This window comes from Myotis brandtii, unplaced genomic scaffold (genome assembly GCF_000412655.1).
Source record: "Myotis brandtii unplaced genomic scaffold, ASM41265v1 scaffold15, whole genome shotgun sequence".
Taxonomy (NCBI): domain Eukaryota; kingdom Metazoa; phylum Chordata; class Mammalia; order Chiroptera; family Vespertilionidae; genus Myotis; species Myotis brandtii.
In genome coordinates, this window is record NW_005355410.1 from 1853354 (window position 1) to 1867630 (window position 14277).

Sequence of the window (14277 nt, forward strand, 5' to 3'; positions counted from 1 at the left end):
GTAAGACAGTGCCATTCTTCTCACCTTTTTTGTTTGTTTGTTTTAGAAAATGTTATTTTTCATAAGTTATTTAACATTTGATGGGTTTTACTTGTAAATGAATTAATAACATTTAAAAAATATTTTCAGTTTTAATTCCTAATATGATAAATGTCACTGATAAAATCCTACAAAAACCAAAACTCTCTGGGGTACTCAGTAATTTTTAAGAATATAAAGGGATTCAAATAAAAAAGTTTAAGAACTGCTGGATTAGATCACAAGTTTACTTCTTTTTCTTTATGAGCCCACTTCTGTAAAATCACATGCTTCTTTTAGAGCTGGTTACATTTGAATTTTTCTCCTTAAAAAGACTCAAGTATTACTATAATACATGCTACAAAAGAATCTTTTCTCCAATAATTGGATATCATTTTTTAAGTTCTTGTTTGCTTTTGCAAAATTATGTGTACATTGTATAATTCGCCACTTATAAATTTCATTTTCTATTAATTTTCACATACTTTTCTTGATATTAGAATGTTTGAGGAGCTCAACTATAATAAGTGTATATTCCTTGAACTTCAGATAAACTGGTGAATGTCACACAGTTTTCTGCTCCTATTTGATTACTCCATATCTTTCTGTGGCTTGCTCATTATTTTTACTCCCTTCTTCAATTGACTTAATCCCTGTCCCTGGCTTCTTCCTGCATGATAGACATGTGAGGCTAGATAAGAAGAACCCAGACAAGTCCTATGGATGAAACTCTACCATAGGTTTATTTCAAATGTAGTTGGTTGTAAATTTATTGAGATATCTATTTATGCTGTACTTTTTAAAAAAATTCTTTATTGTTGAAAGTATTACATATGTCTCCACTTCTTTTCCCCCATTGACCTCTCCCCACCTGCTCCTGCCCCCCAGCACATGCCCTCATTCCCCTACTATGCTGTACTTTTCTAAGATATTTTATAGCTTCAAAACCTTGTCATAAACCTATAGAGTTTTACCAGGTCTTCTACTTTAAATTTTTTTTTTTAAACATTTTATTGATTTTTTTACAGAGAGGAAGGGAGAGGGATAGAGAGTTAGAAACATCGATGAGAGAGAAGCATCGATCAGCTGCCTCCTGCACACCCCCTACTGGGGATGTGCCAGCAACCAAGGTACATGCCCTTGACCGGAATCGAACCCGGGATTCTTCAGTCACCAGGCCGACGCTCTATCCAGTGAGCCAAACCGGCGAGGGCTACTTTAAATTTTTAGTAGATAGAATGAGGAGCTTGGGAGGTTTTTATTTATTGATTGATTTTTAACCCAACTAGACATGAAGGTTTATTACAATGGAAAGGAAAAACTAACCCAAACTCTTATTTAAAGGGAAAAAAAAAAAGATAAGAGTTTTATATTAGAAGGGAATTGCATTTACCTCAACATCTAATATTCTCAGTTGGTATCCAGTAATCACTTGGTAAATATTTCTGTAAATGAGTGAATGAATGGAGCAGGATTTAGAACTCTTAAGTAAACAGTTAACTATTAGATGGTTTGAGAATTTCCTTTATTAGAAAAAAACAATGCTGACTACTAGCAATGTTCACATAAAATTAAATGTCAGCTGGAGTTCCTGAAGTATACTTCATTCTGCCAGGACACTGGGGAGTCTGAAAGACCTCTTCATCTATTTGCTAAATCAAGCCCTGAGATGGCCTCTATCCTAAGATAGGCAAGTGCTCCAGTACTCACTCTGGCTACATCCTATCAAAAGGCATCCTAGTGGAGCATGACGTGAATGCAGCCTCCCTTAGATCTACTTGAAAGAGAAACTCTGTGATCTTTACTGCCAGCTTTCCAAATAAGCCAAATACTTTCAAAAGAAATATTTCCTTCTTTGAGGCACCAAGGGCCATGTTAGTCCAGGATTGTGGAGAAGTAAAGCTCAGGGAGTCATCCATAAAACAGATGGATGAAAAAACACATTGTCTTCTTCCAACATAAAATCACATATTGACACTACCTCTGTATTTTATGTTAAATATTTATTTTATCTATGCTGTACATAGAAGTCAGTACTGCATGTGAGTAGTGTTTATGAAAAATGCAAGTTAATGATAACAGTACCCATTGCTTAAAAGTGTTTACCAAGCTTCCCATTTTATGGACTCCAAGAAACTAAATATGGAAGTTCATACTTAAGGTCCTCCATAAACATTTATTTTGCATCTACTGTGTGCCAAGTACTGTGATAGGTGGTTAATAATATTTATACTGTAAGTTAAACCCATCATACTTACTTAATCCAGCAAATTTTCATTCTAGATTTCCCTGTATTTTTATGTTTGAAATGTTTCAGTATTTGGCTTTTTGCATAATATTGCTTAATAGCTTAAGATGCAATGATGTATCATTCATCTTATTTTTCAGAACAATTTATGGGCAAAGGAACAAAGTAGGAAGCAAGCGCAGCTTGTAACCAGCTTCAGTTTGACCTGATATTCCTGTCCTCTATTCTTTCTTCTTTGCAGACTTACTTTTCACCTATTCTTTGATGACTCTTCAAACAACATTACCTATAGCTCAGACTTTTTTTCTAAGCTCCAGACCCAATCACACACCAGTCATCTCTACCTGAGATTTCCCATGTCCTTCTAACTTGATATATTTCAAACTGAATTTCCTCTGAGGGAATGACTTTACCATCTGCTGAGTTGCTCAAATTTACATTCCCTTTCCCCACATGCAGCAGTCACTCTGTCTTCTCCCTTCTATTTCTTTCTTTTTTTAAAATATATATTTTATTGACTTTTTACAGAGAGGAAGGGAGAAGGATAGAGAGTTAGAAACATCGATGAGAGAGAAACATCGATCAGCTGCCTCCTGCACACTCCCTACTGGGGATGTGCCCGCAACCAAGGTACATGCCCTTGACCAGAATCGAACCTGGGACTCTTCAGTCTGCAGGCCAACGCTCTATCCACTGAGCCAAACCGGTTAGGGCCCTTCTATTTCTTGGATATCTGTCGAATCCATCCCCATTACATTGTCCCAGCTGCCTCTCTCCTGGTCCAGATCTTCATTATTTATTTTATTTTTTTGCAGACTGTTTCTGCATCTTTACCCATTCATTAACTGATTGACATAAAATATACATAACAAAATTTACCACCTTAACCCTCTGACTTATTTTTGACATTACTCCTAAGAGTGACTTTTCAAAAACATAAATTTGGTCATGTCTATTCAAACTTCTTTTGGAGTTCCCCATCACCTGTAGGATAAAATTCTTAACCTTACATACAAAGTCTTTCATAATTTCCCTAGACTGACTTTCCCATCATACCTCCATCACTTTCCCACACACTACACTCAGGCATATTTTCTAGTGCTTTCTCAAGTGTACCATGCTGCTTTATGCCTTCTTTCTGGAGTGTCTGCAGCTCCTTCTGAACTGAATGTCACCCACACTCTCAATCTGCCTTAGCAGAGCCTTACTAGTTTTCATACCTCACTTCAGTAGTTCCTTCCTCTGTGCTGCCTGGAGTTTTTCACCCCCATGCTTTCTCCCACCTCATTAATCTACCACCAGTGTGTCCCATATATCTTCCTTAGCTCTTCTCCTTTATTCATGTATAAAATAAGCTGCAGATTCTCATCCAAGATGGCAGAGTAGGGGAAAGCTGCATTTGGCTTCTAGGACCACTTCAAAATTACAACTAAATTATAAAACAATCAATCTGGATAACCATCTGAAGACTAGCTGAACAGAAGTCATGCAACTACAGTATATACAGAAGAAGCTATGTTGAGATTGGTAGGAGGGGCAGAGTTGTGAAATGGGCTGACCCCACACCCATGTGTGGCAGTTGAGAATTTGGAAGGATATTGCAGCTGCAGAGGTCCCCCCTGAGGAGTGATGAGTCTCAGTCCTAGGTGGGCTCTGCAATTCAAAACACTAGTGCTGGGAAGACGAGCCCACATAACATCTGGCTGTGAAAATCAGTGGGGATTCTATCTGCCCAGGTGAGATGGAAGGCTACTAGAAAACCAGGTATCACCTTAAAGGGATAGCCCAGGAACTTGCAGCCACTCACCCTCAGCTCCGACATCAGCTTGGAGCAGTGCCAGATTCACAAGGAGAAACTTGAGTGGTGTGCTTTCAGAGCAAGGGCTGGAGAGAGCCTCCAATGACACTGTTGAGTCCTCCTCACTCATGGCCCATGGGCACAATCTTTCCTGGTTTGAGTACTTCCCCCACACAGCATTAGACTGGTGAGGCACACTAGCTCCACCCTGACAACTCCGTGCGTCTCTGCATTACTATATTCCCACACAGCCAACAGCCCTGTCAGGAGGAACCAGTCTGGGTCCACATTTCAGTCTTTAAAATAAAAATTCATGAATTCTGGTGAATGGCATGGGGGTGCCAGAACCACACAGGGAAAAACTTGAGTTGTGTGGCTTTAGTTGCCCTACTTCTCACATGGCTGATAGGTGCCACATTTCCTGTGTTGAGCCCTCCCACCACATGGCCAAATCTAATCTCCTATAGCTTGGTGAACTCTACTAACCCCACCCTTAGACCCCATCTCACCACAAAGATCTTCAGGCCCCAGGCAGTTGCCTTGGTGAACTTGAGACTTTTTCTGAGTGGCCTCAGATCCAGCACTGGTGCTGAGTTTGAGTCTGTATTAACCTGGTGAACACTACTCATTCCTACCTGGTGAATAATTCCTTGAGGACCTGCCTCATGCATGCAACTCATGTATTATCTGAGGCTTTCAGTGGGTAAGCCTAATAGGCAACCAGCATGCAGCAGTGGGTCTCAGGATGCCTTGGGTTTTTGCTAACTTGCTCCAGGCCCAGTACTGGTGGTAGCTGGCCTTGGTTCCAAGCTTAGCCCCTCCTAACCATGAATTGGTCATAGGCAGCATCTAAAATTGACCTGCATCAGAGTCCTTCCCAAGAAGCTCCAGAACCAAAACACCTGAGGTCTGGCCTCAGACCACAATAGAACACCACCCAGTTATCTCCACAAGTGGCACACCCTAAGGGAGGCCTCAACAGGCAACAGACCCTACTGTGGCAAATTCTGATTTTGGGGTCAGGCCCCTGCATAGCCCCTCCAAAGCAGCTCATACAGTGGCCAAACCTCACAGCCAAACAGCCTGGGAGTCAACCTCAGCCATGGACATGCCAACAGTAACCAAGGCTCAACTATAAAGGAGGGCACACACAACCCACACAAGGGAAATTCCTGGAGTACCTAGCTCAGGTGGATCAGGAAGACTGCCACACTGGGCCCCAGACACCTACCGCCTAAGGCCGACCTACCAAGACTGGGAGACATAGCACATCTATAGAAACAAAGAAAGGCAGCCAAAATGGGGAGGCAAATAAACATGCCCCAAATGAAAGAACAGGAGAAATCCCCAGAAGAAAAACTAAATGACAGAAGCAAGCAATCTACAAGATACTGAGTTCAAAATAATGGCTAAAAGGATGCTCAAGGAACTGAGTGAGAACTTCAGTAAAGAGATAGCAAACATAAAAAATGACATATAAACTAGAAAAAGAACCAGTCAGAAATAAAGAATACAATAACTGACATGAATAATACACTAGAAGAGATCAACAGATTAGATGAAGCAGAAAATTGAATCAGCAACTTGGAAGACAAAATAGCAGAAAACATCCAATCAGAGCAGCAAAAAAAAAAAACAACACAAAAAACCAAAAACCCAAAACGACAACAAAAAATGAGGTAGTTTAAGGGATCTTTGGCAACATCAAGTGAAACAATACCCACATCATAGGAGTAGCAGGAAGAGAGCAAGGGATTGAAAACCTATTTGAAGAAATAATGACTGAAAATCTCCCTAACCTTATGAAGGAAAAATACAAGTCCAGTGAGTGCCGAGAGTCCCAAACAAAAGGAACCCAAAAGGGCCCACACCAAGGCACATCATAATTAAAATGCCAAAGATTAAAGACAGAGATAATCTTAAAAACAGCAAGAGAAAAACAGTGACCAAGAAGGAACCTCTCATAAGACTGTCGGCTGATTTCAAGGCAGAAGCGATTGGCAGGAAATACTCAAAGTGAAGAAAAGCAAGAACCAAGTTTGCTCTACCCAGCAAGTTTATCATTTAAAATTGAAGGAAAGATAAAGTGTTTCTCAGACAAGAAAAACCTAAAGAAGTTCATTACCACCAAATCAGTATAACAAAAAATGTTAAAGGGACTTCTTTAAGAAGAATAAATTTTTAAAGGCGCACAAATATGAATAATAAAATGGCAATAACTATATAACTATCAATAATAACTTTAAATGTAAATGGATTAAATGCTCCAATAAAAAAATAAGAGCCATATAAATGCTATCTACAAGAGACCCAGTTCAGATCAAAAGACATTCAGACAAAGTAAAGGGATGGAAAAAGATATATCATGCAAATTAAAAAAAAAACAAAGTTGGGGTAGCAATACCTATATCAGACAAAATAAACTTTAAAAGAAAGGCTATAAGAAACAAAGACATTTCATAATGACAAATAGATCAATCCAACAAGAACATATAACTTGTAAACATTTATGAACCCAATTAGAAGTACCTAAACATATAAAGCAAATATTGATGGACATAAAGAAAGAGATTAATAGTAATATAGTAGAGGAGGGAACTTTAACACTCCATTGATATCAATGGCTAGATCTTTCAGACAGAAAATCAACAAAGAAAGACACACATTTAATGACACACCAGATGGATTTAATTGATATTTTTAGAGTATTTCACTCCAGAGTAGCAGAATATACATTCTTTTCAAGTGCACTTGGAACATTTTTCAGGATAGACCATGTTAGGCCACAAAACAAGTCTAAATAAATTTAAGAAGATTTAAATCATATCAGGCATCTTCTCTGATCACAATGGTATGAAACTAAAAATTAAAAGGAAAAAAAAACACCTTGAAAAACACAAACACATAAAGGCTAAAAACACATTACTAAACAATAAGTGGGTTAATGAGATCAAAGAAGAAATCAAAGATACCTTGATGCAAATGAAAATAAAAATACAATCTAAAATCTATGGGACATAGAGAAAGCAGTCCTAAGAGGGAAATTCATAGCAATACAGGTTTCCCTCAGGAAACAAGAAAAACAGGAATTAAACAATGTAATGTAACACCTAAAGAAACTAGGAATAGAAAAACAAAACCTAAAGTGAGTAGAAGCATGGAAATAATAAAGATCAAAGTGGAAATAGACAAAATAGCATCTAAATAATATAAAAGATTAATGAAAGAGCTCATTTGAAAAGATAAACAAGATTGATAAATGTTTAACCAGACTCATAAAGAGGAAGGCCCAGTTTTGCCAGAACTCTGAGCCCAGAGGGTCGGAGGGAGACCGCGTGGCAGACAGCCGCGTCTCTTGGGACAGACACAGCCCCTGACTTGGGAAAGGAGTTCCTCGGGATTCCTGGCACCGGGGGATTTGAGATTTGGATTCTGTGATTACGGAGGACTGAGCCTAAAGTGGACAGCCTGAGGAGCTGACCAGATCATGCAGTGCCGGTAAGAGAGGAGCGTTATCCGCGGCCGGCCGGCGTTTGTTTGTTTCTTTGTTTTCACTGAACCCTGCTCATAGGACAGTTCGGATACAGACACACACCTGTGCTGAAGAGAGGGAGAAGGTGCGGACGAGTGGAATCTGGGGAGAGACTGAGGGGGGAGAGGGGGCCAGGAGAGGTGGCAGCGAATTGAGTGCTGAGACACCCCTGGGCCCAGGACTGGGGCAGCCATTCTCTCCAGAGGGTGGAATTCCTCGCCCCACCCCCCAGGCAAGGAGCTCAGCCACACCCAGATTCTTCCCTGTACGAGATAAAGGATTAAAATAATCTGATTAGTCCCTGGGAGTTACCAGGGTCTGGCCTATAGAGGAACTTTCAGTCTCACCAAAAACGCAGAGCAGGGTAACGATTATTTAAGAACCAGCTCTGGGCAGTTGACCTCCCCAAACCAGTTTTAAGTAGAGAAGCTGTATAGCCTCAGAGGCCAACCCCAAAACACTGCCACCCAGAGGCTGAGCCACAAACTGACTCTTAGGTGAACACAAATTAAGGCAGTCTGGATCACAAATACGGCCTGCTTTAAAATCAGGACTGTGATTTACAACACGGAGGAACAGTGTATCACAGGGAAATTCAACACTCTCCTAAATACCTGGCAGGACTAAGCAGATCCAAGCAACAGCAGCCTCCTGATCACCACACCCTCTGTCTGAGGAACAGCAGCTGTACGTGAAGCCTCCCCCCACCAGCCAGAAGAGCCACCACAGCTGTGAACAACACCCACCAGAGGAGCTGCTGCCAACTGAGGAGCAGCTGCTACCGCAACCACCCAAGGAGCAACCACAGCCCAAGGAGCCACTGCCACCCAGGGAGCAGCCACTGAACGACTCAACATCTAGATATGTCAGTGAGATCAAACATGGGTAGGCAAAGAAACCCCCAAAGGAAAGAAAAGGAGGACTCGCCAGAAAAGCAGCTAAGTGAGACAGAGGCATGCAACATGACAGAAAAAGAATTCAGAATAAGGGTCCTAGCGTGCATAAACCGGATGGAGGAAAAAATCAACTACTTATGCAAGAAGCAAGAAGAAACAGATGAAAAAATCAATAACTTATGCAAGACCCAAGAAGAAATGAAGAGCGATATAGCTGCAATAAAAAACACCATTGAAAGCATCAACAGTAGACTAGGAGAAGCGGAGGACCGAATTAGTGAATTAGAAGACAAGGAAGCAAAACACACCCAAACTGTACTGCAATTGGAGAAAAAAATTAAAAGACAGGAGGAGAGCCTAAGGGAGCTTTGGGACAACATGAAACGAAACAACATACGAATAATAGGGGTGCCAGAACAACAGAAAGATGAACAAGGATTAGAAAACCTACTCGAAGAAATAATATCAGAAAACTTCCCTGAAGTGGGGAAGAAAAAAGTCACACAAGCACAGAGAGTCCCAAACAAGGTGAACCCGAAAAGACCCACACCAAGACACATCATAATTACCATGGCAAATGTTCAGGACAAAGAGAGAATCTTACAGGCTGCAAGAGAGAGACGGAAAGTTACATACAAGGGATCTCCCATTAGATTATCAAATGATTTCTCAACAGAAACACATCAGGCCAGAAAAGAATGGACAGAAATTTACAAAGTGATGCAAAGCAAAGGACTGAACCCAAGAATACTCTATCCAGCAAGGCTATCATTCAAAATTGAAGGGGAAATAAGAAGCTTCACAGACAAAAAAAGGCTAAGGGAGTTTATCACCACCAAGCCTGCAATGCAAGAAATGCTAAAGGGACTGGTGTAAAAAGAAGGAATAAAAAGCTCAGAAAGAAAACAGCCACACACAAAAAGAAATGGCTATAAACAAGTACCTTTCAATAATAACTTTAAACGTAAACGGACTAAATGCTCCAACCAAAAGACATCGAGTGGCTGAATGGATAAAAAAACATGACCCATACATCTGCTGTCTACAAGAGACCCACCTCATTAGAAGGGACTCACACAGACTGAAAGTGAAGGGATGGAAAAATATCTTTCAGGCAAATGGAAAGGAAAAGAAAGCTGGGGTAGCAATACTTATATCAGACAAAATAGACCTCAAAGTGAAGGCCATAACAAGAGATAAGGAAGGCCACTTCATAATACTAAAGGGATCAATACAACAAGAAGATATAACCCTGGTAAACATATATGCACCCAATGCAGGAGCACCCAAATACATAAAAAACCTCCTGGAAGATATCAAAGGAGAGATCGACAACAATACAATCATAGTAGGGGACTTTAATACACCACTGACATCACTGGATAAGTCCTCTAGACAAACAATCAGCAGAGAAACAGCAATCCTAAATGACTCACTAGATCAGATGGACTTAATAGACATCTTCAGAACACTTCACCCCAAAGCCGCGGAATATACATTCTACTCAAGTGCTCATGGGACAGATTCAAAAATAGACCACATATTGGGTCACAAGCAAAGTCTCCCCAAATTCAAGAAGATTGAAATCATAAAAAGCATCTTCTCAGACCATGATGGCATAATATTAGAAATAAACTACAATAAAAACAACCCAAAATACTCAAACACTTGGAAGCTGAATAGCATGTTATTAAATATTGATTGGGTTACCAATGAGATCAAAGAAGAAATTAAAAACATCCTGGAAACTAATGACAATGAAAACACAACAATCCAAAACCTATGGGACACAATGAAAGCAGTCCTGAGAGGGAAGTTTATAGCTCTACAGGCCTATCTCAAAAAACAAGAAAAAATGGTAGTAAATCATCTAACTCTTCAACTCAAAGAATTAGAAAGAGAGCAACAAGAAAACCCCAGAGTGAGCAGAAGGAAGGAGATAATAAAGATTAGAGCAGAAATAAATGACATAGAGACCAAAAAAACAATACAGAAAATCAATGAAACCAAGAGCTGGTTCTTTGAAAGGATAAACAAGATTGACAAACCTCTAGCCAGGCTCACCAAGAAGCAAAGAGAGAGAACCCAAATAAACAAAATCAGAAACGATAGAGGCGAAATAACAACAGACCCCACAGAAATACAAATGATTGTTAAAAAATACTATGGACAGCTCTACTCCAACAAACTAGACAACCTGGAGGAAATGGACAAATTCCTAGAAAAATACAACATTCCAGCACTCAATCAGGAAGAATCTAAAAATCTCAATAGGCCAATAACTATGGAAGAAATTGAAGCAGTCATCAAAAAGCTTCCAGCAAACAAAAGCCCAGGACCAGACGGCTTCACAGGGGAGTTTTACCAAACATTCAAGGAAGAACTAAAACCTATCCTCCTCAGACTACTACAAAAAATTCAAGAGGAAGGAACACTTCCAAGCTCATTCTATGAAGCCAGCATCACCCTAATACCAAAACCAGGTAAAGACAACACAATGAAAGAGAATTACAGGCCAATATCCCTCATGAACATAGATGCCAAAATCCTCAACAAAATCTTAGCAAATCGGATCCAGCAGTACATCAGAAAGATCATACACCATGACCAAGTAGGATTTATCCCAGGGATGCAAGGATGGTACAATATCCGCAAATCAATAAACGTGATACATCACATAAACAAATTGAAAGAAAAAAACCACATGGTCATATCAATTGATGCAGAAAAAGCATTTGACAAAATCCAACACCCATTTTTGATAAAAACTCTCAGCAAGGTGGGAGTAGAAGGATCATACCTCAACATAATAAAAGCCATATATGACAGGCCCACAGCCAACATCATACTCAATGGACAAAAACTAACACCATTTCCCCTAAGAACAGGAACAAGACAGGGATGCCCACTCTCACCACTCCTGTTCAACATAGTACTGGAAGTATTAGCCATTGCAATTAGACAAGAAGAAGAAATAAAAGGCATCCAAATTGGAAAAGAGGAAGTAAAACTGTCCTTATTTGCAGACGACATGATATTATACATACAAAACCCTAGAGACTCCATCAAAAAACTACTAGACTTAATACATGAATTTGGCAATGTAGCAGGATACAAAATTAACCCCAAGAAATCTGAGGCATTTCTATACACCAATAGTGAACTTTCAGAAAGAGAGATTAGAAAAACAATCCCATTTACCATCGCACCAAAAAAATTAAGATACCTAGGAATAAACTTAACTAAAGAGGTAAAAGACCTCTACTCAGAAAACTACAGGACGTTAAAAAAAGAGATAGAGGAAGACATAAAGAGATGGAAGAACATACCATGTTCTTGGATTGGTAGAATCAACATCATTAAAATGTCCATACTACCCAAAGCAATCTATAAATTCAACGCACTTCCCATTAAAATACCAATGGCCTACTTCAAAGATCTAGAACGAACTCTCCAAAAATTCATCTGGAATAAAAAAAGACCCCGAATAGCTGCAGCGATCCTGAGAAAGAACAAAGTAGGTGGGATCTCAATGCCAGATATCAAGCTGTATTACAAAGCCACTGTTCTCAAAACTGCCTGGTACTGGCACAAGAACAGACATATAGATCAGTGGAATAGAATAGAGAGTCCAGAAATTAGCCCGAACCAATATGCTCAATTAATATTTGACAAAGGAGGCAAGAACATACAATGGAGCCAAGATAGTCTCTTCAATAAATGGTGTTGGGAAAATTGGACAGATATATGCAAGAAAATGAAACTAGACCACCAACTTACACCATACACAAAAATAAACTCAAAATGGATAAAGGACTTAAATGTACGACAGGAAACCATAAAAATTCTAGAAGAATCCAAAGGCAACAAAATCTCAGACATATGCCAAAGCAATTTCTTCACTGATACAGCTCCTAGGGCAGTTGAAACTAAAGAGAAAATGAACAAATGGGACTACATCAAAATAAAAAGCTTCTGCACAGCAAAAGAAACCATCAACAAAACAACAAGAAAACCCACTGCGTGGGAAAACATATTTGCCAACGTCATATCTGATAAGGGCCTAATCTCCAAAATTTATAGGGAACTCATACAACTTAACAAAAAGAAGATAAACAATCCAATCAAAAAATGGGCAAAGGATCTAAATAGACACCTTTCAAAAGAGGACATTCAGAAAGCCAAGAGACATATGAAAACATGCTCAAAGTCACTAATCATCCGAGAGATGCAAATCAAAACAACAATGAGGTACCATCTCACACCTGTCAGAATGGCTATCATCAACAAATCAACAAACGACAAGTGCTGGAGAGGATGTGGAGAAAAAGGAACACTTGTGCACTGCTGGTGGGAATGCAGACTGGTGCAGCCACTATGGAAGACAGTATGGAGTTTCCTCAAAAAACTGGAAATGGAACTCCCATTTGACCCTGTGATCCCACTTCTAGGAATATATCCCAAGAAACCAGAAACACCAATCAGAAAGGATATATGCACCCATATGTTCATAGCAGCACAATTCACCATAGCTAAGATCTGGAAACAGCCTAAGTGCCCATCAGTAGATGAATGGATTAGAAAACTGTGGTACATCTACACGATGGAATACTATGCTGCTGTAAAAAAGAAGGAACTCTTACAATTTGCAACGGCATGGATGGAGCTGGAGAGCATTATGCTAAGTGAAATAAGCCAGTCAATGAAGGAAAAATACCACATGATCTCACTCATTCATGGATAATAAAGACCATTACAAACTTTTGAACAATAATAGATACAGAGGCAGAGCTGCCTCAAACTGATTGTCAAACTGCAGTGGGAAGGCCAGAGAGGGTTGGGGGGCAGAAGGGAGGGGAGTAAGAGATCAACCGAAGGACTTGTATGCATGCATATAAGCAAAACCAATGGACATAAGACACTGGGGGGTAGGGGAGGCCAGGGGATTGTCAAGGGCGGGGAAAAAAAGGACACATATGTAATACCCTTTGTAATACTTTAAGCAATAAAAAAAATTAAGAAAAAAAAAAAGAGGAAGGCCCAAATAAAATCAGAAATGTATGTAAGAGGAAAAGTGAGAATTGATACCACAGAAATACAAAAATCCTCAACAAAATATTAGCATACTGAATTTAGCATACATTTAAAAGATCATACATCATGATCAAGTGGGATTTATTCCTGGGGTACAAAGATGGTTCTTTTCTGATTTGCTGTACACAACAACCCCTAAACAGGGTTGACTTGATCATTTTGAAATATGCACCATGTAAGTGAGTCTGACTGTTCCTTTCAGTACTCCAGGATCAGATGATTTTTTCAATGGAAAAAGCAGCCATCTAAAAGCATGGCATTTGTTTTTGTTTAAAGATTTATGCAGACTTTGGATTACACTTCATGAGATCATATGTTTGATTATAACATTTTTGTCCTTTAATCATATTTTAAAATTAACCCTCATGTGTATTTGTCTATTTTTACATTTTTAAATTAAAAATTATTTTAACGTTATTATTGCAGGGTCCCCCTTCCCCACCCCACTTTGCCTACCTCCACCCTCCCCCATCTCCCCCAGAAGGGTATTTGTCTTTTAATACCTTTCTGACCCCTTATACAACTCTTTGGAGGCATTTTTTACCTTCCTTTGGGAAGCAAGGAGTTTGAAATGTGTTGGATTTAGTATGCAGTCCCTTTTACTTTTTTTTTTTATACTTAGCAATATCTGGATTTGTTTTATTCGTTTATGTGATTATTATCTTTCTCCCCCCCGCCATAAAGTCGAGGA